Source organism: Miniopterus natalensis, chromosome 3, assembly GCF_054644295.1.
Source record: "Miniopterus natalensis isolate mMinNat1 chromosome 3, mMinNat1.hap1, whole genome shotgun sequence".
Taxonomy (NCBI): domain Eukaryota; kingdom Metazoa; phylum Chordata; class Mammalia; order Chiroptera; family Miniopteridae; genus Miniopterus; species Miniopterus natalensis.
In genome coordinates this window covers 32,821,879-32,837,439 of record NC_142083.1, presented here as the reverse complement: position 1 = coordinate 32,837,439, position 15,561 = coordinate 32,821,879, and positions in this window count along the sequence as shown.

The window sequence follows — 15,561 nt, the reverse complement described above, 5'->3', positions numbered from 1 at the left end:
AAAAATATATACAAAATTAAAAAATAGATATGATATATTTAACATGTCTTTTGCTTCTCTTCCAGATGCTTAGGTCTTTGAGTTCTCAATTTATGAAATGAATCAATACACTCTTGTCTTAACTTTGGGCTACATGCTCTACCCACGTGAGTCTAATATTTTGGGTCTGTTTTCATTCTTTGCACAGGAATGCCATTCTTCTTTCTGGATGTAATTCCATAGACATCTTTTACAGAGTCCTCAGCTCATTATTCCTTGTGTGGCTGCCAATTTTTCTCTTCATCTGAAATTGTATGTTTTAGTGCATTCGGAGAATGAATTAGGGCCTCTGACATAACCACATCTAACACAAATGGACATTGCAGAAATCAGGTTCTGAGAGCTTGCAGCTGGCACTGGATTTTGTGACTACTCAATTGAATGAGTTGACGGAGAAAGTAGGTGTTCTGTGAATGCTCCTCTCTCCTCATGATGCCTGAGAACAAAGCAGCTCAAGCACCCTTTACCCTTCACTTCTTGGCCTGCAGTGCTTTTTACCCAAACAAAAAGTCTCCAGATTTTATGCATCCCTTTTCTTAGGGCACCTCCAGTAAAACAAAGTTAACTTCAGTTTTTGACAGTTTGCTGCAGAGCTGCTACCCTGGTTCACAGGGGCACTGAATTCCTGGAAGGAGCAGGACAAAGGTATTACCTTGGGAGAAACAGCCAGTACAACAGACATTTGTACCTCTGAAAGCGTTAGACAGACATAAGCAGAGCAAGGACAATGGCCAGATACAGAAACTCACCAGGACCAAAAGCCCCAGATGTTTAGCAAAGGGCAAAACTGGGAAAACAAGAGTTTCACCGCCAGGGTAACCTCTCCTGCCCTAGCATATCACTGGTCATGTGGTTTGGACCCCTGACTTTTCATATTGTCAGTCATGTGGTTTAGACGCCCCTGACCTTTACCTCCCTGAAGATAACATCGAGGCCTCAGCTGTATTTCAGCTCCAGGCCCAGAAAAGCAGCAAAAGCAGACAAGTGACTCCATGGCTGCCTCAGGACCAGCAACATTGACTAATGACCATCCCCCTGAAAAAGAGAGATAAATACTCTCAGGACAAAGGCCCCAGTGCGTGCTCTGCCGCAGGGGAGCATACCAGTCCCTTCCCCCTTCTTTCCTGAGACTTGCAACCAGGGGAGCAATGGGCAGTGGCAGTTCATCCTGGGCTGACCCCCTGAACCTGTCGCCAAGGCCCCCTTTTCTCTGACTTCCCAGTGAGCCAAAGCAGCCCAGCCAAGCTCCCCTGTTGCATCTTCTATGCCCTTCCTTGTTTCACTGTCCTAAGTATATTTTTGCTGCGGCCAATAAATTCTTACTTACTTTGCTGCACTTTGTCTCTTGATTGAAATCTTTCCTTCAAGAAGGCAGAAACAGAGGTCTCATCATCGTCTCCCTGGTAACAGAGGTACTTTTCAGAAAGCTCATTAAGTAGAAGGAACCTGGGAAGAAGCATGGGCTCCCAGCTAGTAGTGAAGAGCTCTCCAAAAAGAACATTTTCTAGTCACTGTTTGGTCATTCAAACTTTGAGCCATCTTGGGCACTTAGCCTTGAGCTTAAAAGCCTCCAAAATCTGATAGCAATAATGATGCATTGCTTCAGTGTGCCTTTTTAATTTTTTTTTATTTTTTATTGAATTTATTGGGGTGACACTGGTTAATAATATTATATAGGTTTCAGGTGTGTAATTCTATAATACATCATCTCTATATTGTATTGTGTTCACCACCAAGTTCTTTTGTCTTTTTTTTATAGCACATTTCTATTCTGTTTTAGCCATTTTCATTAAAGAAATCAATTGCTTTTTAAAAAATTAACTGCTTTTTCCCCCAACATGCACCATGAAGAACAATAAAATTTATTCGCTCCTATGGATCCAGTGTCCATCACTATGCCATGGCTCCCAATTCTAGATCTCTTGTCTAGATCCCTCTACAAAGCCCTAGATGACCAACTAGCACCCAGATAGCTCAATCTGGAGGTACCAGAAGCACCACATGTGTTATGTGTCAAAAGTTATCATCTTTGCCCACCCGGCGTGGCTCAGTGGTTGGGCATCGGCCTATGAACCAGGAGGTCATGGTTCGATTCCCGGTCAGGGCACATGCCCGGGTTGTGGTACAGGGCATGCAAGAGGCAGCCGATCAATGACTCTCTCTCATCATTGATATTTTTCTCTCTCTCTCCCTTCCTCTCTCTGAAATCAATAAAAATTAAGAAGGAAAAAAACCTTATCATCTTCTTTCCATAGCCTACTCTCATCTTTAATTTCCTACCTAGGTGAATGAACTCACCATCAATGTAAGCCAGCGAATTGTCATTTTTGACCCATCCCAGTCCACATTCAAACGCCAGTCTTGTTGATTCTACTTGTTAAACATATCTCAAATCACTTCTCTCCATCATCACTGCCACTAACAGTCAGGGGGCCACTGACATTTCTCACTTCTACTACTGCAAAAGGCTTCTGAATCACTTCCTTGCCTTTGGTCTCTGTCCTTAAAGATCCAATCTGCACACTGTAGCTAGAGAGATCATTCCAAAACACAAACCTAATCATGACACTCTCCTGCTACAAATATTTTCTTGTTGTTGTTCCACTTATTTATGCATTCATTGGTTGCTTCTTGTATGTGCACTGATCTGGAATTGAATTCGCAACCTTGGTGTATTGGGACTACGCTCTGACCAACTGAGGCCAGGGCCATCTCTTGCTACAGATAATGTGCTGGATGTCTGTACACTGCCCTCAGGATTAAGTTCAAATTTCTCAACCTGGCTTTATAAGATTTTCACGATTTTTGTCCCTTGTTGTTTCTATAGCTTCCCCCTTTGCATTTCCCCTTCCCCCAAACCTTGCTGTAGCTACAATGAGCTTTTTTGTGTGCGCTAGTATTTCCTGGTCTTTGTGTGTACTATACTCACCACTTGGAACACTGGTTTCTCTGTGTCACCTGAGACTGTTTATCAACTACACTCAGCCTCCGATCTCAGTGTAAGCACCCTATTTTCTGGGAAGCCTTCCCAGCATCACTCCTGCCCTAGACAGGAAGGTGCCCCTCAGTACTCCCTAACAGCCCATACTTACTCCTGTATTTTAACTTTTTGTTTGCCTGTCTGTGCCCCTCTATTAGATGTTAGCTCCCTAAGGACAAACATAGTGTTTTATTTACTTTTATATCTCTTGTGAAGTGATCTTGTAAAGGTCTTATAAAGAACCTAGTAAAGTTCTGGAATCTAGTAGGCTCTCAATTAATATCTGTTGAACCAATGAATGAAGTTATGGAAGTAAGAGGTTCCCGGGCTATTATAACATTTGCAAGTAAATTATTCTGATTGCTTGGATTAGCAAGTAAACCCTGAGATTTAGGCTAGACTGGGAAAAATCAGGACTCTGACTTTTGATGGAGGGCCTGGCCTAGATTAAACTGACTGCAGAGCCAGCTGTTCCCTTACCAGTCTGAGGCATGTGACTTGTAAAAAGCCCCTAATCCCTGATTCAGATAGAAACGATGTCATCCTCAAAATGGGTTATAAACTAGGCAAAATGAATTTCCTGTCCTTTTCTTTGCTGGAACATTGTTCCAGGGATCAGATGGTTTCAACCTAAAATTACGGAAAAACAGGCAGGAGAAGATGAAGGTTTGTGCTGGACAGTACTGCAGAGACAGAATTTTTGAATGAATGGATTGAACAGTTGGAATATTTTTATGGGACTTTGCCAGAAACCGAGGTGAACCAGAGACAGTGCCCCTGCTGTATAGAAGGGAAGAGCCAGACAACAAGCAAACAAATAAATCAACCAGATAAAATCAGAAAGTGATCAATGCTATGATGTCAAATCAGAAAGTGATCAATGCTATGTGGGGGTGGGGAGATGGCTGCCTACTATGGGGTAAGGGAACACCTCTTTGAAGGGGTCACATTTGAGCTGAGACCTGAATGGTGAAAAGGAGGCAGGCATGTAAATAAGAGAAGGAAGAATAATCCTGATGGAAGAAATAGCAAGTGCAAAGAATAAATTTGCAAGTTCAAGGGACAGAAGAAAGCAATGGGGGGGGAGGGGCTGGGGGGGGTTAAAAGCCGGGAGGTGGGCAGAGGCTGGTTAGCCCGGCCTTGGGCCTGTGCTGGGAGTTTGGGTTCATAATCAGTTCACTGGGAAGCCCCTGGAGAGTTCTATGCAAGGGACTGACTTTACCTAAACACTTGAGTTTATAGGCCGAGGAGGAAGGTGTTAAAGGTGGAAAAGAAGTATTTTTTTAACCTCTCCTACTTAAACTAAAACTGTGTGTTTGCGCCTTTTCAGCATTTCAGTACCCAGAAGGAACTGCTGGTGTACGAAAAGGCATTCATCACATACATTTAATTTCCTTAATTGAAGGAGGGCTTAGGAATATCCTTGTCATTAGTGATTCCAGGTGAGGATCAGTATTCCATGCGCATCTTAATTTTGTTACTGTTCCTACACAATGGGAGATTAGAAAGTAATTTTAAGAACTAAAATTAATTACTAATTTTAACTTCTTCTGCTCCTATGTGGCTATTGCAGTTAAAGTCAGTATTTATTACAGTCACAGCCAACCAGAATTTCAGGGTTTTAAACACTTTCAGTCTAGACCTTTATACAGCGGAAATCTTGCAATCTTCTCTGTTTAATTGGAACTTACATAGCCTTTCTAGTGAAACTCTGAGGTTTAAAGGGGAATGGAACCTGAGTGCAATTAAAAAGTTATTTGGACAGCATTCCTTGCTAGGAAATGTTATCTGTGTAGTGTTTGTTAATTATCCTAAAAGCTTGGTTTGTTATCTATAATTCTGAAACTTCGTGTGGTTGTCTGTCAAAATAAAAATGTAATATACGTTAGTACTGAAAAAATATTTTTTTCCTGAGGAGCTCAAATCGCTTCACTGATGTTTTCTCATTTGTCCTCACCATTTCCCCAAGGTAAGTAGATGGAAAATGTTATGCACATTCAATAGCTGGGGGAACAAGGCCAAGAGAAATGAACGAACATGCCCAAGGTCATATAATACGTCAGTGGCAGGGGAAGGATGAATCTCAGGTCTTCTCATTCCCAGAGACCTGGCATTTGTAATGTAGGGCAAGGTACCAAACCAGTTCTAGTTTGGCTGGGTACATTTGCGTCCCTACGTATACAATTACAGTGAACTAATAAGACATCTGTTCTGTGGTATACCTCTATGTTTGGTGTTTACGTTGACCATGATTCTTAACTGTTATTCTTAAATGAAGACATTTGGGCGATTTTAAAAATTTAGTAAGATTAAAATATTTATCTTATACATTGCATGTGGATTGTCTGCCTAGGAACTTCTATCATTTTGCTAAAGATTAGATTTATTGCTGCTATCTAAGCAATTAGAAATAAAAATACACACACACACACACACTTCACTGTATCATTTTCCCATGGAATGTTTTCCTCTATAATAGGATATTTGAAACCTGTGAGCTCCTATAAAAAATTAAAGTTGTTTAAGCTTTGGTCCTTAGGTTTTAAAATGTTTACATGTCCCTTAAGTTCTTACTGTTTTGCCTTCTCTTTTTCTCTCTCCTATGCCTATATCTTTATTGTAAAAAATTCCAAAAACAGATAAGCATAGCAAGAATAGCACAATAAACCTCCATGTACCTACCCCTCACACGGATTATAACAACATATAATTATAATTACATAATTATAAAGATTTTGATACATTTATTTCATTTGTCTTTTTGCCTCTGTCGAACTTTCAGAAAGTAAATCTCAGACATCAAGTCATCTCATCCCTGTATACTTGACCTATAAATCTCTAAAAATAAGAACTTTTAAATCAGAGCCATAATGCTATTATTCCACGCAAAATTTAACAATGCCTTTGTATTATCTAAAACCCACTTCCTTTTTTTTCTTTTGAGAGAGAGAGAGAGAAACAGTGATTTATTGTTCCACTTATTTAAGCATTCCTTGGTTGATTCTAACTGGGGATCAAACTCACAGGCTTGGCATATGGGGATGACGCTCTAACCAACTGAGCTACCTGGCCAGGGCTAAAATTCATTCCTTAAGAAAATCTCTCAGATCGTTAAACAGCAACAATATTTCCACAGTTGAGTTGTTCAAATCAGGATCCGAACATGCGGCATTCTGTTGTTGTGTCAACCTCTTGCACTCTGGAGCGGCTCTCCCTCTCTCTCCGCCCATTGTTGTTGACTACCTGCCCAAATCAGGTAAACTGCCCTGAACAATGACCCACATTCTGAAGTGATGTTTGCTTCTTTGTTGCAGGATTTAACTCATTTCTCTATCTCCTATATTTAATATGAATGGAAGTTAACTCTAGAGGCTTGATTATATTCAAGTTCAATTTTTTAAAATTGAGGCCACAGAACACATCATAGGAGGTACTATGAGCTTCCTACTACCTTACATGGCCCACAATGTCTGGTTGCTCTACTGTTGTGATGCTAAGATTATCACAGCGTTCATATAGTGACAGCTGATCCCTCCATTGTATATTCCCTGGCAGCCTTTCAACTAATGGTATCACCATTGATGATTTTTGCCTGAATCAGTTATTGCAGGGACTTCAAATCATTATTTTTTAATCCTCTCATTATTTCCACATTTATTAGCTGAGATTCTTCTGTAGACAAGAACTGTTCCTCCTTAATTAAGCCTAACAGATAATCGATGCTTAATTCTCTCCCTTTATTTGACAAAAAAGAAATACAATAAACACTTATTTCAAAGGGACCAGAAGATACTTGACAGCCACCCCAGCCTTGAACGAAATGAACCAACTACAGAAAGTTCTTCATACCTCTGGTCAAGAAATATACCTTGAGTTTTATCAGTCTTTTGCCTTAATAATTGCATAATTATTTGGTGAGAGTGGCTAGAATGGGAAGATGTTAATGACCAGCACTTCTTGCAATGCTCAAATCATTCATGTTGTACCTCAGGACAAGACCACTAGGGAGGCCCCAGCCAGTGGCTCAGTTGTTTGGAGTGCCATCCTGTACACCAGATCGCTGCAGGTTCAATCCCTGGTCAGGGCATAGAGCTAGGTTGTGGGTTCAATCCTGGGGCTCATACAAGAAGCGCACAATGGATGTTTCTCTCTCACATAGAAGTCCCTCTCTCTCTCTAAAATCAATAAAACATATCCTTGGGTGAGGATTAAAAAATATATATATTATTATTTTTTTAAAAAATCACTAGGGATACCCTTATAAACCCATAAGCCAAGGTGGATTGTACTTTGGTCTCCCTATGAGCCCACAGGGTTTATGGGATACTAGCATTAACAGGAAACATGGCCTTGTTTATGCAACTACCACAGGTCTAACTGGTTGGATAAGTTCTTTCTAATGACAAGCCTTTATTAACAACAATATCTTTTATATTGTAGGTGTCAGAAATAATTTCACCCTTTGCTCATGTACAAAATGAGGCTGGGAGACTTTCAGCAATGAAATATATACCAACATTTCAATATCTTTTAATATTAGAGATATTTATATAATATTAGAGATATTTACAAAAATTTAAAAGGTAAGTTTAATATATTTTTTGAATGGTACAAAAACTGATGTAAAAAATCATCCTTCAGAATAAGAATGCTTTGCTTTTCATTAATCTCTTAAGGTGTAGACCTGACAACTTACACATTCTAAAAATCAAATCTTATAATACAGCCTGACATTCCTTAAAGATAAATAACATTAGGGAATGTTTGAAGACAAGGTGGAAGTAATAAATTACTCACCTTTTATAGAGAACAAGCTTAAATTGTGTCTTTTTTAAAAAACAGTTAAAAAGAATCTTGACACGCAGTTTTACTATCAATTTAATGGTAGTCCTTCTGGGGAAAGTTATCCAAAGGTTAGATGGGAAGTTTGAATAATGAGTTCCCAGAGGTTAAAGTGAAAATAATTGATTTGGGGTGTCTTGACAGTATTTCTCATTAAGTAGCATATATATCTGTGGGTAGACATAAGAGAGGGCATGAAGTGTGAAGATCTTTTTATCACACGTTAATGCCCACCAGGGACACTCTACCGTGAAGAAGGCACTAAACAACCAAATACACAAAACAGCTGGGCTGCATGATGTCAGTTAGCCAGTGTCATCAGCCACCCAGTGCCGGCTTAATGGGCACATGATCGGAGCCACGGGGAAAGATGCAGCTGTACATGAGCTCAATTGCATGAGCTATCACTAAGGAAATCTGATCTAACTAGTGTCACTGCCTGACTAGCAACACGTCAGCAACAGAAACCAGTGTTGAGTCACCACTGAAACACCATCCCCCAAAGAGACCAAACCACCACTTGGTAAGAAGGTGAATACATTGGGCACCTTCCACTCATTTTCTTCTGACAGTGATGGACAAATATTTTGGTTATATATTACCTTTTTCTCCCTCCACAGCCTCTACCAGGACCACTATTCTGGAGCTCTTGGAGTGTTTGATCTACCAACATGGGATCCCACATAAGAGCCGTCAGACCAGGGGGCCCACTTTACAGCCAAGGAAATGTGAGAAGGCCTATGGCCATGGAATTCCCCTGGCTTTCTCACATTCCGCACCCAGCTGCTGGTCAGTTAGAGATTTGGATTTGCTTGTTGAAGACACACTCAAGTGCCAGCTCAGAGCCAATACTTTCCAAGGATGGGGCACCATCCTCTGGGCTGCAATGTCCCTGGTAGGAAAAACTCATGAGACTGGGAACCAGGAGTCAAAGCAGGAATGATCCTATTTACCATCACTCCCAATAACACACCTGGGGAACTTGTGCTGTCCGTTCCCATCACATTAGGCTCTGCAGGGTTAGAGATTTTGATCTCCACAGGGGGAACTTCCCCCAGGGAACAAAATAAGAAGCCCGTTGAACCGTAAGAAGGCTGTCCCTGGGCATTTCAAGCTCCTTGTGTTCAAGAAACAACAAACAAGAAGAGGAGTCACTATCTCGGCAGGGATATTTGACCCTAATCATCAAGAGGAGGTAGGGCCACTGTTACACAACGCGGGCATGAAGGAACATGCGGAACTCAGGTGATCTACTTGGGCACCTCTTGCTACACTCTTGCCAAATTGTGATGGAAACAGATGAGAGGAGTCTCCTTAGCCTGAGAAAGGCATGGAGATGAGGGGCTCATTCCACTTAGCACCAGCTAAGCCACCAAACCCAGCAGATACACTAGCTGAGAGTGAGGGGATTCTAGAGTGGTTCTTGGAGGAAAGATAAATTAAATATTAGCTTCGGGCCCAAGACCAGTCTCAGCAGCAGGGGGTGTAATTTGTTCCACTGACCTTCCCCTTCTAAGGAAGAGAGGCCCACTGGACGTAAAGGAAGCAGTGAATCCGAGCAGCACAAGCAATAGCCTGGGAGTGCAGGGACACACAGCCTCAACCGCGTGGTCCTGTAGGGGTTGCCTCAGCTGCAGAGCTCCCCCTTACCTACCCTGCTGGGGGTAGCCTGTATCCAATGATTGACTGAGGTGAGGACAGAGAGGCCTGGATAATTTTGCCCAATGTGGGACAACTCTTAGGCAATTTCAGCTCCAGAGCTCCCCCAGGAATTGGCCAAGCTGCCAGGCTCGCATCACACCTTGACTTCCCCCCCTGCCCAAACCTTCTCTCTCCCCTTTCACAGTAAATACCCTAAACACTAAGCTCTGTCACAGGGTCCACTGCCCAGCGCACACAAACTGTGAGTACTGGTTACAGAGAATCCGGTTTTCACAAAGTTTCCTCAGTCTGCCAATTCCTTTTGTTAGTCGTACCCACATGGGGTCTACAGATTTCCAGGGCTGAGTCATCTCCTCCCTGTGCCACCAAGCACTGAGCCTATTCCCTTCATTCCAGCACAGCACGCTGACATGTCAGTCTGCCTCCTGGGCTGTTGGTCTCCCTCTTGAAGCCAGGGATCCTTTCCACACCCACCTCTGGTATCCCCGTGCCTAGTGCATAACCGGTGTTCAAACTATGCGGTTGAATAGCGATGCACAAGGCTTTTATTTCACTCCTCTTGAAGTTCTAAGCCCTTTGTGGAACAAACAAAAGAGTTATTTATTAGACTATCTGCTGTATTTGACTCTGTGTCAAGGAAAGTCATGCTGATCACGTCAGAATTTCCCCTTTGTGTTGAGGATGAGTCAAGGGGTAAGTGGCGACCAGCAGCAGAGTGGCAATGGATTTGCCCAGCAGGGGTAAAGGGTGAACGAGTCTTGTGACTTCTCCGGCCAGTATCCTGGAAGTCAGTGCCTCTCGGCTGACACAAGAGTTGTCATTTATTGAAAAGCTGCTCCACACCAGGCACAGAGCTAGACCCTGGGGGAGTCAGAGGGAAGAAAGACAGTCCTACCCTAGGAAGGCTAATCTAAGGAGGAAGACACATGAGTAAATAAAAAAGTTGTAGATAGATAAGCCATGTTCTGTCTCAAACACCTGTGGAAAGGATCCCTGGTTTCAAGAGGGAGACGAACAGCCCAGGAGGCAGACTGACATGTCAACGTGCTGTGCTGGAATGAAGGGAATAGACTCAGCATCAACACCAGGCTGAGAGTAAAATGTGAAGGATTGTTTGGAATGAGATAATAAAAGTCAGTGATGATAAGTGGAGTCTGATGGGACACACACACAGTTTCTCTACAGGTAAGTAGCTAAGGAATCGCAAGTCACACTGTGCAGTGGAAGATTGTTATAGAAAGGGCGGGTTATTTACTGGGAAAAGGAATTAGGTGACTAGGTGACAATGAAGGGCTACGTGGCAGAAGCTCTAGGAAGACTGTATCAAAGATGCACTCGGGATGAACAGGGGACACCAGAAAACTCACGTTTTCTCTCTCTCCTCACCTTGAGGGGGATGTGGATCCAGGAGGTAGACAGGAGAGTGAGCTGTCATCCTTTCTTAAAAATGGGAAACTATCAAAATAGTATTATCCACCAGTGTCTAAGTGCATAGAATAGGAGGAATAAAAAACTTTGTACCAGGATATCAATTAATAACTTAAACCTGGAAAAAGAACAAACTGTAGAAAGCTAACGAATCTTCTGGAAGACTGGCACAAGAGCAAACATCAGGGGATAATAAATTTTACGCTTAACTAATATGCTGCCTTTGTCCACAATAAGGATGCTCAGCATCCCCGCCATCAGGACTGGCTCTCAGAAAAATAACAGTGGGTTTGTCCTAAACCAGCTCTGCTCTTTGACTCCTCGGTCAGGAGGGAGAGCAGCGTACAGGATAGGAGTTGGAGGAATCCAGAGTCAGGCATTCACAGGAGATCCCGGGCTCGGGGGGAACCCTGTGGCCACTGCGATGTTCCAAGGGATACGGCGAGGAAGGCGCCAGGAATAACGGCATCACCCCGGTGCCTACCGCGACACTCCGGGGCCGTCACGACTAAGCCTTGGTCCGAATGCCCATTCGGAACCTTAGGTCTTACGGCTGGTAGAGGGCATGGGGCTGCTTCTCCTCCGACCTAAGGTGTACCCCAGGCGAACCCTCTCTCCAGGCCCCGGGCTGGATCGTGGTCTCACCACTGCCATGGTGAAATGAGCCGAGGGGAGAGCACCCGAGGGCAAGGGGAGAGGCACCCGAGGGAAATTTGCCAATGAAAAGAACATAGACTAACGACTCGAGCTGATTCCACAGACCTAACAATGAGCAAAAGAGGCCAGACACGAAAGGAACAGACTGTAGGATTCAATTCATCAAGTTCAAGAACAGCAAAGCTAACGCGGTGATAAAAGTCAGAATAGCAGTTGTCTCTGGGTCCTGGCTGGTGGGGGTGTTACACACAGCCTGGGAAAAGACTGAAGACATCTTTCTGGGGTGTAGGAAATGTTCCATATTGTCTTCTGGGTAGGGAGGATTGTGCGTCCAATATATAAGAATTCATTAAACTAAACATTTAAAATATGTATGCTTTATGTACACTACACCTCAAAAAGAAGTAGAAAAAAACTCCACTTATGTTTCATCCCATGTCCCTTCCTTCCTTCTGCAACAGCACACACACACACACACACACACACAGACGCTCACTCACTCACTCACACCACACAAGTTACATAGTCCAAGTAATTCGGCCAGTGTACAGCTGAGCTCGTCTTCCTCAGGAAACAGTGCAGGGAGAGGCAACCTTGCACTTCCCCTGGTGTTAAAGGGTGTCAGAGTTGCGGTGGCATGTGACACAGTCCCCGACAAAAGTCTGGGTATGGGTGGTCCTTCATTTCCTGAAATTCTGGAGTGGGGTGGACAAGTCTGGAGCCCTAAAGGAAAGGGGCACCTGCAGAGATAAGCGTAGGTCTCACAGGGACTAAAAAAAGACTTGGCTGCAAAAAGCAAGACCAGGGTGCTTTCCTGCCTGGAAGGTGCAAGAACAGAAGAGGCGCCGAAAGAGCAATCATTTTGCTGAATACGGTGGAGGTAACAGCCCAGGTTCCCGGATTCCCCTGGCCCAAGAACAAGATTAGCTCCAGGATCTGCAGCGGTGTTAAGCTACAGGCGAGGACTGTGGAGTGGCCCCATTCCTGTGAAAGGAGCCAGCGCAATCCTTAGAAACACCACCTGAGGCCACAGAAACCGGAGGAAACTAGCTCTCACCAGGGGATTCGCTTGAAACCTTAGGCCCATTAGCATTGTATTTTAATCAAGTGTCTTCCAAAGAGGTAATAGGCACGCAAAACAAAAGCCATTTTGAACCTTTTCAGGAAATGAGACCTTGCCTCTCACCTGCCCGGCTTTCGGCTTTGAGAGAAACGTGTCACTGGGATAGTGCGTGTATCAGAGCGGCGGATTTATGACTATGGCATGGCTTGTCCAAGATCGGACATAGACCTATTGTAATCAGGACAGGGCGGCTCTCCCTGCGGTCGCTTCAGGACAGCAGTAACCACCCGAGGCCGCAGAGACGGTGACGCGGTCAGACGGCAGCCCGCGGGCCGCAGAGCGCACTGCCGGGCCGACGGCGCGGGCTCTAGCAATCAACTCAACTTAGAACCGCCAGGAGCTACTGATCTTGGTCATCAATGCCACTTACTAGGAGCATTTTCTTCCAGTTAAGAGAAGAGTATACGTTTATAAAGGTGAAAATCCAAGGCCGGGGCCAGAAACGACAGCTGGATTCCCCCCCCCAAACACCTCCTCCAGGACGCTCCTCCTCTGCTCACAACTGTTCAGGACTTTCCTTTCCAACATACCAAATACGGATCATTTTAATTGGCTTTCAAGGTACTCCCGTATCTGGCTTCATTCTGGGAGGCAAAACTTCTAACTTCTTGCCTGACTCCTCTGCTCTGGCCAGGTTAGGAAGCCTTGGATGGCGTGGTCCCCTTACCTGGCCCACCCTCGGCTTCCCTCCCACCTCTTCCAGCCCCGAGAGGCTTCCGAATCCACAGCCAGAGTTCCTCCCACAGAGACGCCACGACCTCCATTCCATCAACCTTCAGCGAGCCTGTCCTCGAGTCCCTCAGCACCCACCCTCCCAGACAAGCGAGCCCTTCATTTTATGGAAAGTCTTTTTTTTGTTCTTGTTTGAGACAATTTAGTCCCTTCCAGTACCTTAGAAGCCCCCATAGGGCAGTTTTCTGATGACATCCCCCTCTCTCCCTACCAAGATGTGCGAGTTTTTCCAGGGTATATGCCTAGGAATGGAATTGTGAGTTGGAGGATATGTGCATCTTCAACTTTACCAAGCAATCCAACCTGTTTTATAATGCTCATATCAACTTACATTCCCACAAGGGAAGTAGACTCTGGGACAGAGATTTATGTGCAGAAAGTTTATTAGGAGGTGCTCCTGGGATCAACACCTGTGGAGGGAAAGGACCGAAGCAGGACCAGGCAGGGGTACCCCGAACTGTGATGCAATCTCAGGGAAAGCCTCAGCTCACTCCCCAGGGAGCCCTGAAGCCAAGATACTTCAGGGTTGTCCTCTCTGGGGCTAGGCTGCTAGGCCTCTACAACCCCTTGGGGCCAGTCACTGGGTGCAGGCTATCCCCAGGGAGATGGCATAGCTTTGGAAAGACAATTCTTTTTAGCTGATTATGACACTTTGTGTAAAGCAAGCTTCCATAATGTGTAGTTGGTAGTTTTGTTTCTGATCTTTCTATTGTGTTCCACTGGTCTACTCTACAGAAACCACATTGTCATAATCACCATCCCTGCATTGTAGCTATAGATCAATTTTGTGAAAATATTCTTAAAATATTGAGTCTTCCCATCTAAAAAGATGGTTTATCTCTTCAGATACTGAAGTCTTCTTTAATGTCACTCAATAATGTATATAACCATCTCCATGCAGGTCTTGCATATGTTTTGTTAGATTTATTCTCAGGTGCTTTATACTTTGTTGCTATTGTAAATGGTATTTTCCAACAGCTTGCTGCTGGTGCTTAGAAATACAATGAATTTTGATTTTTATGTAGCACTCTTACTAAATTCTTATATTAGTTCTAATAATTTTTTTGTAGATTCTTTTTCACTTTCCAATAATCATATCTATTTCATATTATCAAATTGATAACGTGTTTCTGTAATAACTCGTTACAGTATGAAGATGTCTAAAGTAAAGCTAATTATTCCCCTCTCCCTGCCACATTCCATATTCTGTGTCTTCACCTTCCTGCATTTACCCATGTTAACAGCCATCCACACTCTGCTCCTCCCTCAGTCACCACATATACCCAACACGCGGGGGGGGGGGTTAGTTTGCTTTTGTTGGAATAGGACTATAATAAAAATTATTCCGCAACCTGCTTTTTCACTTGCCTGTTATCATGAAGTTCCCTAATTCCATCTTTTTATCTAATATTTTTATCCATTTTACATAAATGAGCTCAGATCATATGTGATGGTTGGTTTTTTGTTTGTTTGGTTTGAGTGTCTCCCTCACTAAAATTGATTGTGCATGTGCAGCCACTGTGGGAAGCAGTATGGAGGTTCCTCAGAAAATTAAAAATGAACCTGCCTTCTGACCCAGCTATTCCACTTCTGGGAATATACCTGAAGAAACCAGAAACACTAATTCAAAAGAATATATCACCAAAAGAATGTTCACTGAAGCATTATTTACAATAGCCAAGATTTGGAAGCAGTCCAGTGCCCATCAGTAGACAAGTGGATAAAAGCTGTGGCACATTTACACCATGGAGTACTAGGCAGCCATAAAAAAGAAAGAACTCTTACCCTTTGCAACAGCATGGATGGAACTGGAGAGTATTATGCTAAGTGAAATAAGCCAGTCAGAGAAAGACAAGTGCCATATGATTTCACTTAGATGTGGAATCTAATGAACAAAATAAACAAACAAAATGGAAACAGACTCATAGAGACAGAGAACAGACTGGAGACTGTCAGGGGGAGTGGGGTTGTGGAACTGGGTGAAAAAGGTGAAGGGATTAAGCAAAAAAACACAAAAGCTCATAAACTCATAGACACAGATAACTGCATGGTGACTACCAGAGGGGAAAGGGGGGTGAGGGAGGTAGAAGAGAGTAAA